At 38.7% G+C, this 26446-nt stretch overlaps 1 protein-coding gene across 2 annotated transcripts in view; it reads left to right on the forward strand.

Annotated features, from left to right (window-relative positions):
- Positions 1-2210: 2210 nt before the first annotated feature.
- casz1 (castor zinc finger 1) overlaps positions 2211-26446 on the forward strand; it is a 191830-nt gene continuing 167594 nt past the window's right edge. The window contains exons 1-2 of one of the 2 annotated variants that reach the window (XM_088082271.1): positions 2211-2407; positions 4039-4095. The gene's annotated coding sequence lies outside the window, so the exon portion shown is untranslated. Of the gene's footprint in view, positions 2408-2767; positions 2919-4038; positions 4096-26446 lie in introns of those variants that run through there. The other variant, XM_088082272.1, reaches the window with a different exon arrangement.

A 26446-nucleotide genomic window follows, 5' to 3' on the forward strand; every position in this document is an offset into this window, starting at 1 on the left:
CCAGTTTTCTCTGTAGGGAGTCCTGTCTGTAGCATAGGTTTGTAACCATGAAAAATTAATACAATAACTCAAAAAATCCATTTGAATTCAGATGAATTAAACCCTACTGTATGTAAGGTAGTGCGCCTGAGTAACACAACATGGTGTTTAATAGACCACTATTTTGGTTAAATAGGCTGAACGTCTTGCAACATTTTGTCAGGGCTGAACACAACCCTGGATAGTAAACTAGAAGTATAAGCTACCCCATCATTTAATAAAATAGCCTTGAAATAAAACAAAACAAAACCAACAACAACAAATAAACAAAACAACTACCCCCAACCCAATTACCCCTAAACCCTAAATCTAAAAATAAAACAAGCACTTTCACACACATCTATAGCCTACATTACATGGGCTACATCTAACAACTAGCCTACAACTCCCATAAGGCCCTGACAGGAAATGGAAGCTGTTTCAGTTGCTTCGTTTTAAAAACTGTTTATATTTCACAGGTATCTATTTCTCATGTGTCCATTTTTAGAAAGACAGATGATGATGTTGATGATAATGATGATGATGATGACAGAAAATGCCATGGAAAACCCGGATGCACGTGAAACAGAAGCTAGCTAGGAAAGGGGCGGGGCTTCTCTCGTGCTCAGTCCTTACCTGAAGACATAACGGGCTGCTACCTGCTTGCGAGCTGCGAAAATACGTCAACGGAGTGACCGGTGGAGAAAAGCGAGAAATACGCCGGTCCAGGGATACGTTTTTTTGTATCACCTGGAGTTGCATACCGAGTTACAAACAACAGCTGGTCAGACCGAGGAGTCAGTTTGGATGCGCAATGCTAACTAAAAGTAAGTACTAAGTAAGTAACTAGCTAAAGCAGTTTGTTAGCAAACATGCTAGTTACAACAGCTTGACTGGTGAGGGCATTAGTGTTCTTCCAACAGTGCTAAACAGCAGACACGGTTGTTAAGTTATTGTTTAGGACTGTATGCTGAACGGTTTAATGTTTTTTATCTAAAGCTAAACGAGAGCAACCTTTTTTAGGGTTTGAAGACTTTTGGAGCTTAGACCTGTTCCATGTAGGGGGTCCGGGGGAATCGTCTACTGCCTTTTTTGTGGATAAACAGGCTCAGATTTGTACTTTTTAAAAATGCACTGTTGCAGTGATATTCATCTTACGGCCTGTTCGCCACATTTGGCCCCCGATAGACAGCTGGGTGTCCCCCAACCATTTTGTCAGTCAAAATACAAATGAATTCATTCAGGCTGGGAATTATTTTTGTACTTTTAGAGTTCATAAGGTGCCAGAGTACATAAAACAGTATTAAAAAAAAACTTTTTTATTACAAAGAGTGCCAGTTCCCCCGCACCCTCCAACAGAGGTCCTCACTAAGTCCTGAATTTCCTGATTTTTTTTAAATGTCTTAAAATCATAGAATTGCTCTATCCTATACACGACCAAAATCCCATAAATGTCTTAAAATCATAGAAACGCCCTAAAATCAGAGAAATCCCTCCAAATCCTAGAAATGTCCTCAAATTCTAGTAACGTCTTAAAATCCTAGAAATGTGCTAAAACCCTAGAGACATGCTAAAACATGAGAAATGACCCAAATCCTAGCGTCCTAAATCTAAGGAATGCCCTAAAATACTACAAATGTCATAAACTACTAGAAATTTCCTAAAATCATTGAAATGTGCTAAAAAGCTAGAAATGTCCTGGAATCTGAGAAGTGTCCTAAAATCCTAGAAATGTCTTAAAAATCCAAGAAATGTCCTAAAATCCTAGAAATGTCCTAAGATCCCAGAAATATGTATTGGGCTGCTGTGACTGGCCCCTGGCACCCTACTTAAGTGACAATGACCAATCAGCTAATGCTTGCTATGTGTCATTTTCCTACTGGCAGACAGGTGTCCATACCTGTCACTACCTGGGCAGCAGACACAGACAATATGGGTGTTTTAGTTAATTTAAATGGGAAACTCCACACCCTTTGCTCGGTTACTTTACGCAATGTACTAAGTGATCAATGGTGATATATTAAACAAATCTAGCTTTGCTTAGCTTTATCAATAGAAAACAACTCTTAAATAAAATACAGTAATATAGTAAACTGTTTGACAAGCTGTCAGTTGAGACAGAGACCACCACTGGATTCCAGTCCAGGTTTTCCAAGCGACACCTGCTAACCGAGAAATTCAATTAAGGGCTCCTCTTCCCACTTGGAGCAGGTCTCCAGGGCAGATCTTCCGGGCGACTCGCCCTGTAAGAAATTAGAAAATGCTACAATAAAATCCGAAAAACTGGAAAAAATGTGGCAACTTTATTAATGAAAGCGCTCGCGCTATCCACCGTAAACATACACGTCCCTTTAGTTGGAAGTCACCGAAAGACAGCGAAGTACCTCAGGTAAGAGTTTTCCTTTTCCTCTCAACTACTGCCAATGCTCATTTCATTTCCAAAACACATCATTCTCTGCAGAAAGCGACATCTAAAGTGTCCTTCGCTGCAGCAGTGACACCGGAAACGAACATTATTAAGCAGTTTTAAACAGTTAAAAAATGCCACCAAAGGACAGAGACTTGGCGTGAGGACTTGTCGGTAAACACGGTGTAACTGTCGGCGATGCAGCAGCAGCAGCGCCGACAGCAGCAGCAGGTCTGGAGCGACTCACACAGTCTGTTAGTGAGCCTACTTTGGCTTTGACAATACCGGCGAGAGGATCAGCCTTTTCTAAAACTTAGTTAATTCACACAAAAGCCGCAAGAGACCGGATGAAAACTGCAGGCGAACAAACGCCAGCCCCCCTCGCAAAGTTTAGACAGATAACTTTTTCCCTCAGTTCCTACTTTCACGCAAGGCGAGCTCTCCCAAAATATAAAGCATAGAAGAGACAGCGTGGAAACAGGACTGATTTGAGGTATTTTATTATTTATTCATCAGCTGAAACCTACATAATTACTGAGCGCTGCGATTCTCCAAAAGCGACAAAAATGAGCGACTTTTGTGTGCGACTTCAGTGTGTGCCGAAAGTGCCGGTTTTTGCCGAGAAAAACTTAGTGAAACTCCTCTGGTTGCCCCTAAACAGGTAGTAGCCTTCACACAGTATCATTTACCGTAAATAGAGGAACTACTATAAATGCAATCAATATTCAAAGCCTGAAATGCGGAAGTTCTGCTGTTGAAGATTGTCTGTTGATGAAAATCTATTTTGCCCTTTCTTGTATGTTTACTAGGATAATTGGGGCTGTGGTGTCAGATAGTAGCCAAAAGTGTAACGTGCTAAATGCATGACTTCATCAAAAAATTCTTCACTAATTATTTGGCATATTGTACAAAAATATAGTTAAACACCAACATACATATCACATCATTTTTTAAAACAGATTTCATAACCTGATCATTAGCCCAAAATGTGTCAGCTATTGGCAGGTTATACACCTCTCTGACACCACACAGACTCTCACAGACATGCACACACACGCACACACACACACACACACACACACACACACACACACACACACACACACACACACACACACACACTGTATTTGTTTTGGTAAATAAGATTTTTCTGCAGTTCCTGCTCTTAGTGGCTCTAAGGCAGGTTTTCTGACTTCCACCTACTGTAGAGCAAACAATCAGTTTCAAACACCGTATGTAACCTGCGTGTTTGGTTAGCTGTGATCTCTACAAAACGCCACTTTGATGTGAGGTTTAATTTAACACGCTTTCGTAAAGGGTCACTGTTAGTTCTCTCGTGAATTTATAAATGTGTGTGCTGTGTGCTTGCCACTGTGTTTGTTATTATTCTCAGAGATGACGATGAGGACAGGAATAGATCACTGGCACTTTAAACCCAGAGTTCTCATATTCTCGCCGGATCTTTCTCCTTTGCTAATTATTGTGTTGTTTTCAGAGCAAATATGTCATATCCATGGCGACCAGGCAGGTTTATTGTCTCTCCCGTGCAATAGCTCACAAAAGTAATTAATTATCCCTTTTTTTCTCTTTCTCTCCTGTCTTTGGTTAAACAGATCATTCATGGAAAGCCATCTTCTATATTAAAAATGCCACTGCTAGTACAACACAAGGTAAACATTTAAGTTCTTTTTTTTCTTTCAATTTTACAGTTTTGATGTCCCTTTTTGTGCTTTGACTTTCTCTCACTAATCACTTGTAGATTAAATAAATGTCTAATGTAAAAAGATGCATTATGCACACACTGTGTGCTTTTGATGTATTTTCCATAATACCCTCATAATGCAGCAGCTGTGCAGCCTAACTGTTGCAGATGTATTCACGCATGCAAAGCAAGCACACACTTGACACTTAAACAGGCAAGCTTAAAAACACATGTTTAGACATGAAATCAGCTTGCATTTGTATGTTTTGAATAGCAAGCATCAGCCAGACTAAAGATAAGTTTACTTTAGTGGTGTCTTTATTTTATGAGGTCACCAAAAATAATAGCCAACAGCAGGTGACACTACAATAGTTCACCTCAGTGCATTGCAGGGGTATTGTACATGTGTTTTCATACAGCCTGTCCAAATAGGGCTGTAAAGTGATCAGTTGAAGCAGTCTCCAGCTCTTCATCCTGTGTGCTCCCTCAGTGTAACTCTGGAATGTGACGGCATGTGTCTGCTGTCCAAAGGTCCATCTCTAGCTGGACACCAGCCAGCCTTCACTGTCAGACTGGTGGTACAGGTTCTCATCTCTCTTCGGCATTGATGAGACAGTGCAATATCCATCTGTCAAACATACTGCCCTTCTTCTCTACCTCTCTTTCGCTTGCTCTCTGCCTTGCTTCTTTCATAGTTTTTTATCGTCACTAAAGGTGAAAGTAGAGCAGGGTAAATTTGCTGAGCTAAGAAGGCAGAGATGCTTTTTGTCCATTTGTGCTTTTTTAATTGTGAGTCGGTTTGTGTGTGTATTTCTGTATTTATGAATGTGGTCTGTTAGGCCTTTCGATTGGGTCTCTCACTCTCTCTCTCTCTCTCTCTCTCTCTCTCTCTCTCTCTCTCACTAAAATGGTACTTGAATTGTTGCCTGTAGTGCTGTGCTTCTGGTTCATTCGACTATTTGAGGATCTCATTGGTTAATCAGTGTGCGGTGCCTCCAACATTCTTATTTCCTGCAGCCCTATCAGTCAGTGAAATGCCTCATGTCTCATAAGTACCCATCTGCATCTGTCAAGGGGTGTGTAGAATTAAACCCATGTGTATTCCTTTTCTGTTTGACCTTGGCTGTGGACCTCAGGTCTTTGATGTCAAATAAGCGTCAGTAATCCCAGGCGGCATTTGACAGGCTTCAGGAGCCATTACTTTTGTTTCTCGGCACATAAGCTTTATCAATTGCCCTCAGTGTAATGATTTTGTATACAAATTCACACTACCGCAACCATAGTGTTTTGCCTTGTAAAAATATACTGCCTTCAACACGCACCGTTATACCAGCACAAATGGCACACATGTTTTTTTAATCATCATTATTGTTTTTATTTTAGTGCTAAGGAAATGTCCTTTTTGCATGCTTGATCAGCCAGTAGAGAAATCCAATATAATGGAGGTTCAAGGTGAATTGCATCCCGTGCATTTCCCCCCTTCGACTGAAGGAATATTCCAGAGCAAAATAAACAAATCACACAGACAACAGTAATATAGGGTTGATTTTGAAGGCATGAAATAAGTATCGATTAAATCCTGCAGTTCATAGATGAAAATGGCCTTTTTGGTAATTTGTCCTGGGTCCTTTCAATACGATGGAGAAAAAGAGAGAGGCACGGACAGGAGGAGAGAAAGAGGCTGCAGAATAGGTGGAGAGGAAGAATAGAGGGAGGAATTAGACAAGTGAACAGAGAGAAAGACAGAGAAGAGCTTTTACAGAGTTGAGAAAGGGACATGCTGCCCCTTTCCGAGCTCATTATCATTCTTAATAAGTCTTAAGGAAAGAAGGAGCATTGAGTGTAAATGCACGGTAATCCTTACACTGGCCAAGGTTAGTAGGGACGTCAGCACATGCGCACCGTTCCCAGCTGGCCACTTTGGGACAGGGAGGGGACCAGAGGAGCATAGTTAAGGATAGATGTTCAAGGAGAAAGTGAGGACGTTTAGACACTGTATAAAGGTTAGGTCCTTTCCCCCAGCCTGTAGCTTTTCAGTGCCTGCACCACCTGGCATTTAGTGGGTAAACAGTTCTGCACCAGACTAAAAACAGCCGTATTTGCAATAAGACCTAGTGAAGACTGTAATAATTCAGAGGCAGAATTGAACAAGAATTGACAGGCGAGAAGTACAAAGCTTGATTAAAAATCGAAATAGGACAGTTTTGCCTTTGGCACCATTCACCACAAGGGATTCAGTCCTGTACTCAAAGTAACTGTTGGCTGCAGTACATGCCTAATTCACTGTTCTTTGGGTGTGGTCCAAAAACAAGCATTAAGATGAATTGGATGAACTGGTGACCAATTAACTCATTTGACAAATTGCCAGCCACTTGTAGTGGTTGTTCAACCATGTTCCTTTAATGGAAATCCAATGCAGTATATATTTATATACTATACTAAGCTCACAGTCCAGTATTGTCTCACCTTATGCATTCTATAAAGTGTTAGTAATATTAATATTAGAATATTCCTGTTAATTAATCAAATCAGATGTGAGACATGTTCGGCACATAAATCTTGGTCCACAGTTAAACCACAGCAAAAGGCCACTTTTATACTTCCAGTAATAAGCACAGTGGGTGGATTTTGCTGTCACATTGTCTTATCTTGGGTCAGTTTTAAGCCTTGTTTCAAAATTAACATATTGTAGTTTAGGCGTCTATGATAGTTGAGTGTAAAACTGTATACACATTTAATAAATGATAAAAGTACACATCCTTGAGTAACAATACCACATTTGTTAGATATGGAGTCAGATTTTTGTATTTACTGAAATGTAGCATACTTGAAAAGCATGTTGACTACTTGTGATGGAAGTTCTTCGCAGCATATAAAACTGTATGTAAAAAAAATTAAAATAATTTATTTTCCTCAGCACACTTCACTCCTCAACATAACTGCTCAAGAATATTTTGCTAGTCATATTAATTTAAGATGGGAATCTTTGGAAATCTCGAAATTTGGTTAAATTGCGATTCTTTGTGTTACAAATTGATTTGGAATTGATTCGTGATTTAACAAATGATTCTTGATTTCAAAATTAATTTTTGATTCAGTGAATAGAAATGCCCTCTTCTTTCTTGCTCTTACTCCAGTGCAATGTGTGTCAAACGTAACATGTTTGAAGTCTAATGATCTGCAATATGAAATGGTCTTGATAAGGGATGTTATTATACATGGACTTTTCTTAAAATATCAACAAAAAATGTCTCTGCCGTCATGAGATTGTGACAAAATCTACCACAATATTACTTGGCTATTTTGGCAGTATAGCTGACATCTATTATCTCTTCTTGTTGAAAATTGTCAGGGCTTGACATCAACACTTTCCCAGGGCAAATGAAGCTCTGTTTGGTCAGGTGGAATTTCTCATACAATTGTCCGAGCGGATAAGCAAAAAATAAATGTGATGTAATGTTATCTGGAAATAAATAGTGTATTGCTGAAGCAGATCTTTTCCAACTGAGCTACGTGTATGATTCTTTTTTTAACCACCAAATGTAGGACAGGACTGATGAGAAAAGACATTCTGGACATGGTTGAAGTTACTTCAGAGGTTGATGATATCATATCCAACATGATGTTAAATTTCTCTCGGATGCTCTGTGTGAGACTTTATGATGCTCAGAAACTAACTGTGTTGCAATTTCTATAAAGTCTCCAGTGTAATAGCATCCCATTAAGAAGCATTGTAAAATAAACAAGAAAATACCCAAAGTATACATCAGATTTGTTATTTAGTAAAGGACATTTTTAAGCCATTATTTTTCTTTTGGGTAGTAAAGCAAATTCTCATCTTCTCATCAGACTGTTGTCTCCAAGCCTAGATGATCTCAGCCTACTGCTACCAACTTAGCCCAATGATATCTGGTGATTCAATCAAATGTGTATATATGTCCAGATAAGACAAAGCTGGCCAATGGGTTATTGGATGGAGGCAGACATTCTCAGGTTCATTAGAGGAATCTATAAAACAAACATTTGATTAACAAAAAAGAAATGCATACAAACTTGTCAAAATAATAATCCAAACCATTCAAATTATATTGACATCTGCAGGATCTTTGGTGATCTATCTCCCAGAAAGGAGGGCCACCTTGACGTTCTGAGAAGAACCCATATGTGCCAGTCTGGTCGTTTGGCATACGCAACTAGTAGCCGACTGGAATTACTATTTAGCGAGTAAAGCTAGCAGGCGGAAGCAATTTGCTTATCTGCAAATGCCTGGGAAGTGTGTGTTTAGTAATGTATGGCTGTATAGACCCATTTTAAGATACTTAAAGTCATGGAATGGAGTATAATATAATGAAAAAGTTATTTGAAAGTTTGGAAAATTCATGGGTAGAAATGTGTGGGAACCCTGGACTTGGTTTTAAAATTTTATGATCCACCAACTATATTTACTGTTGGAAGAAAATCTGTTCCCTGGCCTTTTCTCCAGCTTTATACTGTTGGTGCATTTGAATCTTGATAATGACTCCGTGGATCCCTTTGGGAATATTTTGGCTTAATTGTCTAAGAAAGGCACAACAGTCAAATAAGCAAATGAAATTGGAGCTGATGGTATAGAGTGGGGGTGCCCTTTTGTCTTGCTGAGTGTAATGCCATCTCTGTGTCTTTCTGTCATGTAAGGATGATTTACCCAGAGACAGATGTTCTCAGACCTTTGCTCATGAACCTGCACTGTTTTGTTCTATTTTTTGCCCTTTTAAAGGTTAAGGAGTGAAACATGTCAGCCTCTTTTGATTGCTGTGGTGCTGAGTGTTGTATTCTGCTGTTAAGTGAGTCCAGAGCAGGTATACTCAACTTGCTTTGGGGGCCACTTTTGTAAAGGCCAGGGGCCAGTCGCAGCAGACCCATACATGTTTCTGGGATTTTAGGACATTTCTAGGATTTTAGGACATTTCTACAATTTTATGGCATTTTTAGAATTTTAGGACATTTCTAGGATTTTTTAGAATTTGAGGACATTTCTAGGATTTTAGGAAATTTCTCAGATTTTTGGCTGTTTCTAGGATTTTGGAACATGAGGGACCTGGCATCCTATCAGGGGGCCAGATTTGGCCCGTGGGCTGTAAGTTGAGTGTCGCAGTTTAGAGGCTGAAAGCGCTGAAGATGTTTTTAGAGCCTTTCTTCACCATTCTCCTCATCCCTCTGCATTTTGTTTGGCAACCTGCTCCATTTCTGCCCCCTCCCCCCCACCACCAACCCACCACCAACCCTTCACCCCCCTCCAGGGAGCCTTGGGAGGCAGAGAGCCATCACCATGGTGATCTGAACACAGATCCCCCACACACCGGTCCATTGTGACTGGCATGCGTGGAGGTGAGAGGGAACAAAATGTCACAGCAACAGGTTTTTTTGTGTTTTTGTTTTTGCCTCAATTCTCGGTGGGGCTGTGCTCAGATCCATGCGCTCAGTTACACTGGAGGGACAGCTGGAGAGACTGTGGGAGTTAGGGAAACAAGTTTATTGCAGAAATGAATACAGTGACAAGGAAATGGACTGTAAATACTAATAAGCCCTTGTTTTTGTTTTCCTTTTTTTGTCTGTGGTTGTGTTTAGCATCGGGGCAAAAACACAAAGAAGTGTCACGAGGGAGTGTTATTGTTATTATCTGATTAAAAGTGTGTGCAAATTTACCAAATAGGCATAGCCCAAAGTTAAACAAAACCGGCAGGGTTTTTAATAATTTAATGGCTTTTTAGTTTTTATGGTTTGAATCACACAATATTAATTCAATCAGCATATGAGTTTTTGTAAATAGGAAGATATTTCCCAATGATAAGTTAGTTTAATTTGGCTGAAATTGTATGCAGTATGCTTAACAACATTGATAAATTATACATGGAAAAACAAACAAACCTTTTTCTGTTGTCATATAACCAGCTGTCTCAGTAAAGAAACTGTGTCCACTTACCGTTATTTTTCCGAGCATCTTCTTTCAATTGTTCCCAACGTAAAGAGAGCATATGCGACCACACAGAGAAATAGCGCTGCACCAAACATCTTTTTACAGACCGTTCTGGCTTTTTTATGCGGCTTCTTGCTGAAAGTCTCTGAACTTTTCAGAAAGGTGCTGGTGTTGTCACTGCCACTCCTTTAGTTACTGTCAAGCTGCAACCTCCAAGGCTTAAAAAAAAAAGAAAAAAAAGAAGAAGAAATCAAAGTGGAAGTGCCAAAAACTACAGTTCTTTAAATGGCCTCTTGAGGCTGGCTCCAGAAGCCAGTTAAGCCCCATAGTCACCCATGTTAAAGTGTCCAACTTTACAGCAGAAATAAACATGTTTACAGCCAGGCACAAGGAAATGGTTTTGGTCCTTAAAGATAAATTTCCCCTTCATGACAACTGTACAGGGGTTGCAGTTTTATTTAAATCACCTGTTAACATTTTATTAAGGCTTAAAGTTCTGCATAATTAAGGATGGGCTGCTTTGAGTGACGGGCTGTCTCTGCCTTGGCTTCTCACTCAGATCCGCTCTCCTCCACAGCGCCACCCTCTTGCCCAAATATGGTCACTTTTGGCTCCAAAAAAACAATATGGTGATGGCTTAAATATCAAACGCAAGGTTTCAAAACTGGAGTCCTCAAACGGATGGGTGACGTCACAGTAGCTACATTCATTACTTTTGCAGTCTATAGCTACTGTATGATATGTCAGTCAGAAACTCTCACAACAAAGACAGAAAAGCATGGAAACAGATCATTTGAACGCTGAATGTTGCTGGTGAGTGTTGTGCTTTTATCACTATACACGTTGTAAGCTCGTTTTAAACTGTGTTCAACCCTCTGTTAATGTAGCGATATGTTAGCTTTCTAGCTAATATTAGTGTCAAGATATTGCTGTCATAGACACATATCCACATGTTGCATGTCACTAACATAAAGCGCTGGGCTCGCTTTTTTAAAAATAAAATCTTGGATTAAACGCCCCTCAGTGCCCTCCTATTGCTTTTTTTTGCGGAAAAAAAAGAAAGAAAAAACATATGCCCTAACTGGAATGCCTCCCATCTGCTAAACACAGAACGTAGTTTGTCCACAGAGGACAGCAGCAACAAATTTAAGGAGCCAACACTTTTCGACAACCCTCCTGTCTTGTCACAACTCAATAGAAGACAGCTCCCTGGAATGCTATCAAAATTATTAAATCTGAATACATAATATTTAATAACATAACCAAATGTATACAATTTAACTGGCAGCTTTGAGGTAGTTATGCTGTTGGCAGATTGGCCACCAGAAGACCCTTTTTCCCTCAGGGTCTAGCTTGCTCCATGCTTCCTAGTACTTCTGCCATACTGGCTTGTGATTAGCTTATGATGATGCCCTTCTAGCTCTCAGTTAGTGCTGACCCTTGACCTGTCTTGATCCAGGCAACATGCTATTGGTTGGAGGCCTTGGAGAGGGAAGGGGGCTTATAGATAATGTGGCATTGAAAAGGTGGAGCAGATTTTGCCCCTAACCCTGAAGAAGATGTGGGCTGTGTCCTATGACAGGTCCAGGGTTGCCCTCACTCCCAGAGGTTGAGAGGGAGGGTCAGCCAGTGCCAGCGGGCACAAGGGTGGCTTCAAACACAGAACTCTAACGTCTGGCATAATGCCTCGGCCTCCTGGCCTCTGCTCTGTGTAGGATATTACCCCATAGCTCCTAAATTGTAATGTATCAAAGTGACTGTCTTGTCTTATCTCAGTATTTCTATACATACATTTTATACATAATTTTTGTTTTGTTTTGGAGTTAGTTATGCAGTGTGTATACTGCATACATATGCGTTTACTCCCACAATAACCTGTTTTATTATGCAAGAACCAGAAGTCTCATTAATATTTGTTGATATGTAGCTATAGCAGTCAGGCCTTTTCGTGCCAAGTCTGTAAGAGTCTGCCATCTCCGCTCCCTGAGCAGATGCAAAGGTGCAGGTCCTGAGAGATCCTTTTATGTTTCGAGACCTCTCCTTGCTCCTTTGACTGCGACCTCAACCACAACACAGCTCCGTCTCAATCAGCTCTTTGCTGTAATCCCACTTCAGAATTCCTCTTGGCTAAGGGAGTAAATAAATTTTTCAGCGTTTATTAGAATACAGCTTGCCAGAAGGGACTCCTCTCTCCTCTCCTATAGCTGCTCCAGTAATTAGCAAATTGATTAGGAGAACTTCAACACACCTCCTTGGCTCTTATCTCCCCATTCTAGGACAATATTGCTGTGCCATGGGACAGCGTAAATATTTTAAGGGAAACCCTCAGTGAATCTCATTAAATGGCTATGGGGCAGAGCAGCTGTCTCCTGCTGAAGGTCCCAGCCAATTTTCTAAACTATGATTAAAGAAAAGTTTTGGATTATTTAAACATGCCATGTCCTGTGGGTTTTTTTCAGTGTCACTGAAGACCTCTGTGATTCCCCCACCCCTCCGTGCCAGGACTGCTCCTTTCCCTTTGGATCTATTAGTTTGAAATCGTTTGGGTGATGACTCTTTGAAAGTGGTGGTCATTCTGGGATGCCGTGTTCAAAATGCAACAAAGACCTCTCTTTTATGCACAAATGCTAATTAAAATTTTTACCCCCCATCCCCAAGCTGCAGAGGGAAAGACTTGGTAGCAATTTGGCAGATAATCAAATTGCATTTTAAATGGAGCCGTTTAAAGATGACTAGGGTCTGCTCACAGGAAGACACAGTGGCACGAATTAAGCTCGAATAAGCTGCTATGTGCATAGAGGAACAATACAACAAAATACACATCACAATAGGAGACTGCATTTATGTAAATGGACAACATGCAATGTTTGATTTATGTTTTTATTTTAATTAGTTAAAAGGGACTCAGGTACACAGTCAGACTTGTTTTCTCCAAATGCATGCATGCAGGAATTCTGTTTTTCTTTTAATTATGATTTCCCTCTTGCTAAGTGGCATTTTTTTTCATTATCTGTCCTTACAATTTGACCAATTGAGGCAAAATGCTAATAAGACATGATTTGTTAGCAGTTGTGGTACCTTGCAAACGTTTTGTTCTTTAATTTTAGATTTTCAGCCTGACAGAAAAGGCAAACTGTGTGGAAAACGTTGTCAACAGCTATGTTTGTCTACAAAAATGTGCGCTTAGAAGCTGTCCCCCTACATTTGGTATACATCATTAAGTTCTTCGTGGCCCATCAAATTGTTTATTCACACGGCATTCCAGTACATATTAGTGACATCTCGTTAGCAGAAAACAGAAAACTGACACAAAAAATTTGGGGAACAGGCCTGAATTGTTTATCTTTCAGAATGAGTGGAAAGTGTGATTCTCATGAAATGATAGAATTGGATCAAACGTGCAGCTCCCAAAGCCTCTTTTATCCTCTCTCTTTGTGTCCCTGAAAAACTGAAAGCACCAAACGATCTGTTTAGTTTTCAACACCATTCTTACTCGGGGCACATTTCCTGTAAAGTTTAACATTCATCACAAGACCAGTACAGCCATCAGAACTGCTTCATGTCCATAAAACCCTATTATGGACAGCACAACAAGTGATGCTTGACTTGTAAGTTTAAAGGGTTCTTAATTGGCTGTGATTTGCTGGCTGTACAGCTCTGACTGTGGAAGTGGCATAATGATCCTCCTCTGATGATACATTACTTTTCTGGCAACTTAATGCACCTTAACGCTGCATGTATCTATCCTCTGTGTTGGCTTCATCTCTGCATCATAACAGGATGACATAACAATGGTTTTGACCTGCACACTGCAGGTTGCACTTGAGTAGATGTTATGTTGACCTCACCCACCTTCTGTATATACCCACATCCAGAGATAGTCCCTTGAGATCTTTTACAATGATTCCCCAAGGTAGTTTCTCTGTTTTTACTTTAGATTTGTGGTTAAAAGCGTCTGAATACATTTAGAGAACTATGAAACACTGAGGCAGTTCTGCCTTACAGCATTTGGTGCTCATTATTGAAGCATTTATCAGCCCAGTTGGCCAGGGGAAAAAGCTTCAAAATACCTATGATACTATTTGATTTTTCATTTTTGATTTTATGTAGGGATGCGTGATATTGGATTTTTTGCCTCTATCTAATATGTCGATATGTAACAACTCATTTGGTCAAATACTGATATAGATATTAGGGCTGCCCCTTGAAAGCTGTAGATTTGAATCATCAGAGACCCTCAGCCGACTGAGATTTTTTTAAGTAGAGCAGCTGTTATTTATTTTTTTATTGTTTTTGCTAGTCAGTGCGCTGTGCAGTGTAGTACTGGGGATTTTGGTCCCTAGATTTTGCTGTGGAGTGAGTGCCCTTGACTTTCGCTACTCTCCGAAACAGAAAGCTGCAGCAGCGGCACAGAGGAGGAGAAAGGAGAGACCTTCTGCTTATAAGCAGTGAATTTACAGCTCACAGCAAGTTAGTACAATGCAGTCTCTGGCTAGTGTTGGCAAAAAATGTTGTTGTACATTTTTGACCCGTCATTAGCGGAGTTAGCTTGTTTACTGTATTACATGATTGCCACTGTCACACTGAATGTCCTGCTGAGCCCTATTCAAAGTTTAAAACTTTGTATGATAAACAAAACAAACTGTCGCATATATTTGTATTAAATTGCCAATCCGATTTGACTGGCATAATTCTGAGTTGGTTACAGGCCTAATCACTATATCCTTTTTTTTATTATACCTTCTTTCCCGAATCATCTGATTGAATATACTTCTTTATCTGTATGCATGTAACCCGATTTATCTCTATTTTTAAATAATTTTTAATTTATTTACTTTAGGAATAAACAATGTTGGAATTTTTGCTGAAATCCAATATGGCTATGTATAGCAACTCATTTGGCTGATAACAGATACTAATATCGATACATCCACTTTTTTCCCACCTAATTTTATTGATTATCAAGTCTCCTGTTTAGCGGAATTAACATCATGTTATGCATACTCTTATCATGATGGCCCACCAGCAGATGGAGAAATTCAATACAATGCTTTTCAGTGTAGGTAATATTCATTCACTGTGCAAAGTGAGAAAAAAAACTTCAACTTAGGGTTTATGTATTGTACATGTCCAAAAAAAGGTTTGCCATATCAGCAGAAATCAGCACATTGGCTGATGACGAGCTGCTAACATTCTGCATTCCAAATTTTATAAGATTACCCTCAAAGACAGATGTGTCACTATCTGTGTTTTTTATTGTTTATGATGGAACATTATGACTTATTCCTTGCGTTTTAAATGTTAAATTGTTTCAGTTATGAAAGTAATTATTATGCTGAATAACCACTGAAATGAGATAAACACTGATAGTGTAATTTAACTGACTGAGCATTGTAGCATTCTAACTTCCATTTTAAATATTTTTTTATGCTGCATTGGGTTTGTGTAAAAATGTATTTTTCCTCTTTTTATACATTTTAATAAGCACAGCTTATTCTTTTTTCATAAAAGCACCGGAAAGGAGGAGGAATGCCTTTTCCTTTGAGTTGCTTTTATTATTGGAGCAACACAATCCCTGTCTTACCATGTTGATTGACAAATATTGTTGCAAAGTTAATGACACAAGAGGGATTTGATTGATCAAGTGGGTGACTGATCATAAAACTGTAGTCAATATTTGGCTGTAGCTTTATTTCCCGTCTGAACAACAATGTGGCAGGATGTCTGAGATGTATGGCTAGACACACAGCGCTGGCAAAACACATATTTACACTTCAGTCTCTCCTGAGCATGATGATGCTGCCTCTGTTTGCCATACAGTAAATAATATCCCATGATGCTAAAATGAACAGTCTTTGTGTATTTATTCAGTTGGAGCAAAGAGTGTTGGTTAAAGCTGACCAATTTTGGTGTAGTTGGGATGAAAATCTCCCTCTAATTACTGTACTGTGTGGATTCTTTAGTCCCAGTCCCCCTGCTGCAAATGATGGTATTAAAAGTCTCTTTTATTTATAGAAATAAAATTTTAGCTTCACAGACAATAGGCTAGTTCTGTTTTACGGTACAGCAGACTTTATCTTTTTAATAAAAATTCCTGACTTGGTGAAAGTTTAATTAATAAGGGACTTAAAGCTAGGGGAATGAGCAAGGGAGTTAGGTCTTTAAGGGGGTACTTATTTTTCCATCTGGGCTATCCTCCAAAAAAACTGTCAATTAGTGTGTTAAGCTGAAGAGACAAAAAACGTCATTAGTTCTTGCAAAAAGAATAATGGGTTTTAAAGGTTTTGCTTTAGAGGCAGGCCAAAGCACAAGAGTGAGTCTTATGTATTTTCATTCATTTCTTGCAATTATCAAAGTTTGAAGGAAGGCTTTATTGTTCTAAGGTGCATGATTGAGGAAGCAGACTCAGTGGGTTGTTTTTCTAAGTAACTGTGTACCCTAATTGTCTAAGATAAGACAAAGAAAATTAGTTGTATTTGGTGAAGTGAATCATACTGTGTAGAATATATGAATTTTCAATTTTGATAGTTTGCTATTAAGCAAGTAATATTATTGTTGTTGATGCTTTGGCTATACTTTTGGACCAGAATTTGTAGATGTTGTATTTGTGTGTGTAACTTTATAGCATTTAAGGTCAGATTATAAATTTCCAAGTAAATAAGGATGACTTGGTCTAATGGTGTTGCTATCAGTTTGTAGAAAATGTCGAGGCAACTGTTGAGTGCTTTATTTTTGATTAGTCGTCTTTATTTCCTGGTTTAACTTTTCACCGCAGAGTAGTTGTAATAATTAATATCATTATAGAAGAGGAAAGTTTCGAAATACATAATACTGCTCCTTGCTGGGCGTCACTGTTTATATTTTGATGGTGGTCAAAGGTTAGTGTGACCTCACGAAACATTTTTTTTTGGCCATAACTCAAGAATTCTTCTAATTATGACAAACCGTAACGCACATTTCTAATAGGATATAATGATGTGATAAGTGTTTTATTTTATATACAAAAGGTTAAAGGTCACCTTCAGTGTGACATCATAATGTTCTGCAAAAACACTTTTCTGGTCATTACTCAGTGTCATATCTCAGTCCTTGCTACAGGGTCGGCATTAGCACGCTGCCTGTGGCGGGCGCTTTTCTTGGCAGAGGCATCTGGTAAAATAGATCAAAACAGTTAAAAAAAACCCCATAACATAAATAAATAAATACATAATAAACCACTAATACATGCATAATTGCCAAGTAAGATGACATGCTCTAGATTCTTCTTTTTTTAATTTTCATTTTATTTTTAGACATTTTTTCATGAAATTGTACAAACATTAAAAATAAACAGTTATCTCTGAATTGTTTGAAAAAACTGAATCAAATTGCTATAAAAATGTTTTCCAAATAATACGAAAATAAAGTCCTAAATTCAACAAAATGTGGTAGAAAATATAATTCAATTAGGTATTGGCAATAATCGCACATCGTTCATCCCTAGTTATTTTTACGTTTTTTTGTAACTTTAGGTGCTTTACACAACACAAAGGTAAGTATTATTATAGATCATCTATCAAGTATAGAGCCTTAATTATTGGATCCTGTGTTGTTGTTTTTTTAAACATTAATTCATACCAAGTTATAGTGTTGTGGCATAAATCGTTATCAAGCTCAGCGGTGTGGCTCTTTCTCATAAAACTGTAGGTGTCATCAAAGTGTTCACACTGTTCAGATCACATAGAGTGCAGAGTAAAATGTATTTCACCTTGAAGAAATACTTAGTAAATGTGATAAGGTAACCTGTAAATGAGCAGGGTCCTTTTTGTAATGAACTTCCTTCCTTGTAGATGGCCATTTGAAGGGTTTTTTATGCGGCCAGAAAGTGTGACAGTGGTGCTTAGATGGGGCTTACATAACTGGTCATAGTGCAAGAGGTTTCAGGCGCTGAGCCCAAAATATGTCATTGACTTGTGCCACACACAACAGGAGATGGCTTTTGCATCACAGTGTGAGTGCTAGTAAATGATTGGTTACAGGAGATTCTCCAATAAATTAATTGTTTCCACTTCATGGTTAAGTATGTGCTACTCTTCCAAATCGAGTGCTGGTACTTGGTTATTACACTTTAATAGCTCGCTTGCCAAACTAACGATATATTACTCCATGTGCTGGCTCAGATCAGAGAAGATGAATTGGCTATTAATTAGAGTTGCACTGAAAGGGCACAGGGGAGAGACTACTCATAGCCTTGCAATCAGTGTCAACGGGGGCCTTTTCTGACTAGGACAGCCGGGGCAGGCCCAGGTCACTGAGCGTTATCATGAAAACCACTGAATCTGCTGGAAGAAGCGGCATCAAACATGGCCACCATCTTGTTGAGTCAAACAAAGGACAAGGGAGTTTAACATCATGCAGCTGCAATTTCTTGTGATGATTTTAGTCAGGAGTGCGAACAGAATGGCAGAGATGCGTGGGAGGTTGTTTGGCTCTGTGAAGTTCCTTAACAAAAGCCTCACGTCCGAAGGACTTTGAATTAGAAAGTTATGGAGGAAATATTTGACGGGTAGAGATGATTTGTAGGGAATATTATTGTTTGGCTCACTTTTCTTGTGCAGCCTCTGAATTAGCCCTTTTATCACAATTAATTAAGCTTGCCTATAGGAGATGTTCCATCTTGAGCTCATCCACACAGGATAAATAAGTCAAAGCAGCAGGATATATGTCCTTTTATTGGCTGACTTGATCTCGGAAGCATCTGTAGTGGGGGGAAGCTGTCTCTGTGGTGCGACTTTGTGGAAGAGTCTTTGCCATCACTCACTTTGAATGCGTCTTTTATGACTCGTTTTGTTAAAAACCTCTTTTTTTAATGCAAGGTATCAGGAGTTATGGCCTGTCTATGCAAATTAGGAAATTTTGACAGTTTGTTATTCATGTCATCGCCTTTTTAAACACTTAAAGGCAATAAATTTCACTGTGACAGGCTGCTCCGAAATTGCCACTAAATATTATTAAATATTTTAACAAGTTCCTTGTAAATATGCCTTAAATGTTTGAACGATGGGCAGGAAGAAAAATGGCTTTGCATCAACTTATTAGAGGCTATAAAAGTGGCAGTGATTTATCACGGATGTGGAGCAACTCAGGCCATCTTTTTTTTGTTTTGCTTATTCTGTTAGCTTGCTTTGTCCTGATGTGCACATTAAAGAGAGAGGCATCATGTTAAAAGCCTGCAGCCTTTGTGAGCCTCACAAGTCATGAAAATGTTAGCAGCAAATATTGTTGTACCTGTGGTCCTTGAAAGACAGAGCAATATATGGCAACATCATTTAAAGTTTTAAAGCTTCTCGTACCCATTTACAGTTTTACATTTTGTGATATCACCGGCCGTAACGGAGTGTGTTTATCAAGAATTCTGGTTGATTTGACGTTGCACATATTTGGTTTGATATATGTCTGAGGTAAAAATGTTAACTAACTTAAAGCTATAACTAAAATTATAGCTTTTGTTTCACTCTTTAATTATTTTTAGCCACATTTAAATGACCTGGTTTTTAAGGCGCAAGGTAAAATCTTGATTTTCTTATGGCCATTTAAAGGAAACAAATTTTGTGCAAAAAGAAATGTTATCTGTCTTTGCATAGAAAAGTATCTGTAGCAGTGTCAAGCCTCTCTCCTGTGACTCTTCAGTATTCTCCAGCCTCAGCATGGCTGTGTTTGTAACAATGATGGCGTTGATTGATATAAATCTAAACAAGATTCTGTCAGTTGTCTGTCTGATGTGTAACTTCTTAATGTATAATAATAAGTTTCTCTCGTAATGCTAGTCTCTTTAATTACAAAGTCAAGCTACAAAGAGAAGCTGAAGTGTCTAAAAATAGTTTGAGATGTGACACAGTCTTGGGGCTTGTGGTGCACCTTTCCATCGGTTAGGGCTGGGAATTGAGCATCAGATCAGGGTCATTTAGAGTAACACGACTGTGTTCCAGAGGATTTATGTTTTACACTGGCAATATGCAGATTCCTTCATCAGCCACATTTCAGCTTTTAAATTCAGAAGTCAACTTTTTTTTCCTGACCAGCCTATCATTTTGTGACTTAAAGTGGTTTCTTAATTTATTGCACTTCAATTACGAGCAAGTTCAACTTCATGTTCTTTATTAACTCTTAGGAGAGGAAATGATGTCAGCCAGCACCCACATAGACAGAAAAAGGAAGGAAAGAAAGAAAAAAGCCCGACTTGGCACAAAATTTGCAAGACACAAAAACATAAAATGAAAACTCTGTCCCTATTAAAAAATGCTGAATGTGCAGTTACCTCAGTGGTTTTACTATATGGTCTCATAGTCACTGGAATGAAAGAGCTTTCAAAAAAGCCTGGTGCATATTTTTTATAACATGCATCTGCTCTAGTCATGCTTTCAGAGCAGTGCTGTTTTTTTTTTCGTTATTTGCTTTATTTTGTTACTTATCTGCATAATTCACACATTTTGTGCAGGCCTGACTGTCACATGTAACCTATGTAACCTATGTATGTGTTAGAAGCTGCCTCCTGTTCTCAGTGTGCCAGAGCTGCACAGCAAGAACAAGGAGCAAAAAAAAGTCTGCACAACTGGGCCTTGTCATAAATCTAAGGATATGGCATTTATTTTGGATTTTGTTTATTTTTCGAAGTGCACATAACATTATCTACTTAATACTAGGGCTGAGTGGTCTCAGTATAATTTTCCTATATACTGTATATATAGAGAAAAAACATTTGCTAAATCCCCCATATGATTAAACCACCCATACCCCTGTAGAAGGGGAGCGGTAATGCACCTCAAACACCACTTTCCACTATTTACCTGAAGAAAGGAGAGGCAGCAGCAGTAGTAGAAAAAGAAGACAAGATCGACCACTTATGTGCTTGATAACGTTATAATGTAACAACAAGATCCAACAAGCTGATTAAGTTGTTTTAATATGATTGTTTCAACTACTGATAACAGCGCTGGGCTACCCCATGACTGAATTTACCACAAAACAGTAGCTTTAGTAAGTCTATAGTTGACTCATCTAATGCTGATGGTAAGTTAGCAAGTTGATGTGACTTGACTTGATCTGACTAAGTGGCTATGATATGATATGAAATAATGTAATTAACAGTATTGTAAAATAAAACTTTCATATATTTTCAAACATGACTTCTACCTCAGTCCCGCTAGATAGATTTTCATTTACAATAAATAACCCCACATTAATGTCATAAAAATCCATCTCAGGTTGTTGTTGTTGTTGTTGTTGTTGTTGTTACATATTTTTTTGATTGAGAAACGGCAGATACTAATACTGTGGCTGTAAAACTTGTGCAGAGGGTACTGATCACACTTAAGATGCTTGTTTTGTCTTTTTATTCTGTTTATATTGTTGCTAAAACACCTACTAAATGTAGGTGTTGAAATGCATTTTATATTCTTTTGACCAGAATGAAGATATCTTGAATCGACTTCAGATTTATTAAATGTTCTCTTGTTTGGCAATTTTTCATGTTACAATACATAATAGTTTAATCCACAATAAACTGTCTGGTGTCTTTAGCTTTTACTCAGGAGAAAAAAAAAATCAGTCTTAAAACTTATGAAAACTAATGATTTGACTTAATAGCGCTATAATTATCTTTCGACCAATATGAACATTTTTATTGTGATTACATTCTTTTACCATATTGCTAGCACTACTTGATATGACTTTATGCTCATTATTTATACTGCATCATTTTAGTTCTGGGATCAGATGGAAAGGGAGTGTTAGGATCACACCATCCCTTTTGCTTTCTAGACATCTTGATCTTTCATTGTGTTTGTTTGACGCTTATTATCATATTCGTCTCACAGCCTTTGCTCCTTGATGATTCTTTTGAGATATTTCGGTATAAAGAAGAAGCAGTCATGGGTCATGTAATCCACAGGCCTCTCGCTGTTTTCGTTGGAAGACACTACAGTATTCTACAAATCTCAGTGCTGTCTGTGCACATCACTCTTGCTGGTTAGTGTGACGTGACGGCTGCCATGTCAGCAACATGGCACATCTCTGTTCTCCCTCTGCGGAGCCCTCTGTGAGTTTTCCCTGGGGTTGGCAGAATACGAGTGCCCCCTTGTCTGACTGGCTATAACCTTGCCACCAGCTTGTGTGTGCGTGTGTGTGTTTTTTCCAACTCTAAAGACTTGAACAATGATGACTCAAGCCACGCAGAGTACACCTCAGGGAAAATACAGTGGAAATAAAAATAACAAGTGGATTTTTGACTGCAGTCAGATGTGAGAGGAGGCGCGCTGGCACTCGGCTAAAAGCCTGAGCAGATTCTGCCCCCCCAGTTCATTAGATTAGGCTGTCTCGTGTTCAGGAAGTGCTGAAAGGCACTGCAGATTGTATCTGCACGAAATGCTGTCCTTACGTCCAGAGACAGTTGCCAGTCCCAGTCTTTGAAATTCCAAAGTAGTTCTCAATCCAGTTAAGGACTGATTTTGTGGTTGTCTCTTTGTGGCCCTCCTGCTGAGGGTTCTTATTAGAAGGGTTAAGTATGAGGATGCCTGTGTTGGTATTTCTGCGGCTGCTCATCTGCGCACCGCACATGAATTTCTCTAAATTATTTATTTTCCTGACACCACCATATGGTGCTGTAACTTGTTTGTCTTGGAGCATACTGGAGAAATGCAAGACCCAGACTGGATTACTTCTTGTATGTATACATGGGAGACCCTCTTCAAACAATGCCTGTTTTTTGTTATTTCTTTTGCTGGGTGGGCTCTGTTGATGCAATTCTGCGCAATCCTCAACAAGAGTTCTCCTCTCATCTACTTGAGAGCAAAAAGATAATAAACATAATTGGGCCAAAATGTAGAGATGTTTCAAAGAGATGCACAGAGGCCGTTACCGTGGGTCTGCAGTCGATGGGGCAACTGAACAAGAAGCTTGAAGGGCCCTGGAAAAATGGGGTCCTGATCTTTTTTGAAATGCCACAATTAATTGCTATGCGTTGTCCCCAATGCATGGATGATTAAATGTGCTCCTAAACTGCCCTGATTTGTGGGGGCACCTTGCCGATTTTATTTGCCACTGTTAACATTTTCATTCCTGCATTATGCATGGTGCTGTGGGGCAAGGAAGTGCTGCAAACAAATGGCCTGAGGGATCGGCGTAAACACAGCGTGCCATCAGGGGGAGAAGACTAACAGTTCAGCGCCGCCTCCCTCAGCCAGTCTTCTTCTGACAAACTAGACAGCCCCTCTGCAGCTTGACTGTAGCTTAGCAGAGCAGTACAGTGTGGTTATCAGTGTCAGTTAGCTCTAGGTAGTCAAAAAAAGTTGACTGTAAATTAGCGGGTATATATGGAGAATATAAGGACCGGGTTGGGATTTCATAAAATGCAATATGCTCATCTGTATCTGTATTAATCAGCAATGAATGCATGTCTGGTGGAATATTTCTATCCAACTAATTGAATTTGATCCCCCCCCCTTCAGCATGTATAGGCTGAGGTCACTTTCACTAGTTAATTCTGACAGCCAAAGCAATGTGGTGCTGGTTCCTTTGTGTTTAGGGATTTTAATTCTTCATTGCAATAATCAGTGACTGATGGGAGCCCTAGTGCTTTATGAAGGCATGCCAAATGACATGTGCTCCCTTTTGAACATGAAACACTCGGAGTAGAAATATGAATTTTCACATTAGAGACACACTAACTCTCTGATTAGGATTTACTTGATCTGGGATCTTGGCTGTTAGAAGTGCAACGCTGTGCACATGGCCTGCCCGAGTTGTCAGCTGTCATGGCATTGGCCCAGAGCCTTACAGTTGGCAGATCTCCACCCTCTCACCTCAGGCTGACAATGCAAATACAGGCAAACGATGTGTAGCCACTGGACAGCTCTGTATACATGCACGTAATTTCATATGGATAGAAAAAAACAACAAAAAAACTGTGTCTGATGCACGTTGAACATCAAAGTGATAGTCCTTTTCACAATGATAGTCTGCTGTTTTGACAGTGGCGTCAGTTCTTCAATTTAAGTCAAAAACCAGTCCATGCTCTTAAGTTCTTGCCCGTGTATGCATTTTTTTCCCCAGCCCCTTGCCATCACAGCGCTCTGCATGGCATTAACAGTAACTAATGCACTAGGCAATGGAAAGAGGGCAGATATTGTATTTTATGGCCTGACCTTTGAGGCATTATTATTTTTTTGATGAATAACTGTTTACTCTGAATGCGGGCATTAAACAAGTTTCCTCAAGGTTTTGCAGTCATTGCCCCTGACACAAATGGCAAAACAAAAACATCTCATCCTGTTCACAGGCAAAGTGAAGCGTGCTGTCAGCGGATATGGAAAGTCTGTTTTAGTGGACTGGAGAGTAGTGTTAAATAGGTGGCAACCAGTTCATTAGGATGCCTTTCAGAGCATGAAAAATGACCTTTTCTCTTGTAATTGTAGTCTGAGTTCATAGATAGTTGACTGGAACCGGAGCATACTGTTCGTTGACAAGGATCACTGGAAACAATTAGTATTGCATCTCACCAGTCGGTCCGCAGGCAGCTCCCAGTTACCACTTTTTAACACCTTCTTGCTTAAATGCCAGTCTGATCTGATTATAAGTGACAAATAAGTTAAACAAATAAAAAAACATACACATACATTATTTAATACATCTAACGGAATGAACTGGATCTAATACTTCATGTGTGCCTCATGTAGCGTAGTATGTCTTAAAAATTCTGGTGAAAAACAGTCCAAAGTATAACAAAGTGAATATTTTCATGCAATGTATCTCCGGATATCCTGCACTCTAAGTGTATTTACATTTATAATTACCTGTATGTTGTTTTTTTTAATTAAAAAAGATATTTAGAATGCTTCATGAATGACAATTTATCATGTAAAGTTTGCCTTAAAGTGTTCAAAATTTTAAATGTATCAGTTGTCGCAAAATGATTAGACTTAATATTACATGGTTAGAGCCAGCACCTGACGTGGCGTGTTGGTATGGCACTTAATGTAAATATTTACTAATCAGTAAAATGTAAAGGCATCATTAATGATCTAAATATGATTATAAATGGTAGACCTACTAACATACCAAATACATACATAAAACACAAATATCTGTTTTTAATCATGATCACCTGAAGGGGAGACATTTAGTTGATATGCTTTAAAATTGATAATTCAGTTATGATACAATACACCTGTATGTCGTAAGGGCTGGGAATCACCAGAAATCCTACAATATGATATTATCATGACACCAAGTCACAATGCAATATTATTGCGATCTTAAACATTTGTGATATGCTAAGTATTGTGATAACATATTTTTTAAGACCTTTCTTTTTCCAATTATAAATTATGTCCTTAAACAAAAAGTTTGTCAATATACATTTTATCTAATAAGATAAAGTTTTAAGTCTGTTCATCTTACTTAAATAATTTTATTGCATAAGGACAATTGATTTTATTGTAATAGTAGGCTACCAAAATTTTAATTTGTTTCTGTAATATTAACTATTTATATTATAAAAAATTTGCTATACTTTGCTGTATCATTTCTTCTCCTAACCCCTTTACTCCATGTAGCCAGACTACATACTGGCCTATTTATATGTGCATTGACAGCCAGTATTTACTGGAAATTTGTGCTATTGGGGATACAAATTTACTGCTGTAATGTGTGTTTAATGTAGTCTCCCTCAGTTTAATGACAATTATAGTTTTTTTCAGGCATTTTATAATCCCCAGTTTAATCATGACTAATTGTACTTCTGTGAATGACAATTACATTGATAAGATTAGGTTTACGTACATTTTGGGTCAATTTTCCCCATTATGTTTGCAGCTGGCATATAACTCCTGAGACCTCTAATGTACTTGTTTAAGTGAATCAATTCCATTTAAAGAGATACAGTGTTAAATGTATGTATATACTGTATGACTTTTCAACACACTCATCTCAATCTGACATTAATATAAACCAAGACTCTTAGGGGAGTGCGGTATATTTATGACACTTTTGGAAAGCATCAAAAATGTGTTAGTCAATATTTATGTACCGCTTTATTTTGGCGATGTATGTTGCCATATTCAGCTGAGGTTATAGCTAGGACAAAACGTATACATGTGTATAGTTTTGGATCACTTTTCCTCCTTTGAATCTTCATTGCTGTCATCATCAGAAATTTCCCTCCTACTCTGTGGTGTTTTGATAAGGCAAATGTGGTTGAAGAGAGCAAATATTTAAGGTATCTGCAAATGTGATGCACATCTGTCAAACAGCCCAAGGGTGAAAACCAGTGCATAACAAGGCAACAAATGCTGATCCGGGACTTCTCTGCGGCAAAATAAAATATGGC

The sequence above is a fragment of the Plectropomus leopardus genome, chromosome 9, assembly GCF_026936395.1.
Source record: "Plectropomus leopardus strain MGB_pleo_1.0 chromosome 9, ASM2693639v1, whole genome shotgun sequence".
Lineage (NCBI taxonomy): Eukaryota > Metazoa > Chordata > Actinopteri > Perciformes > Serranidae > Plectropomus > Plectropomus leopardus.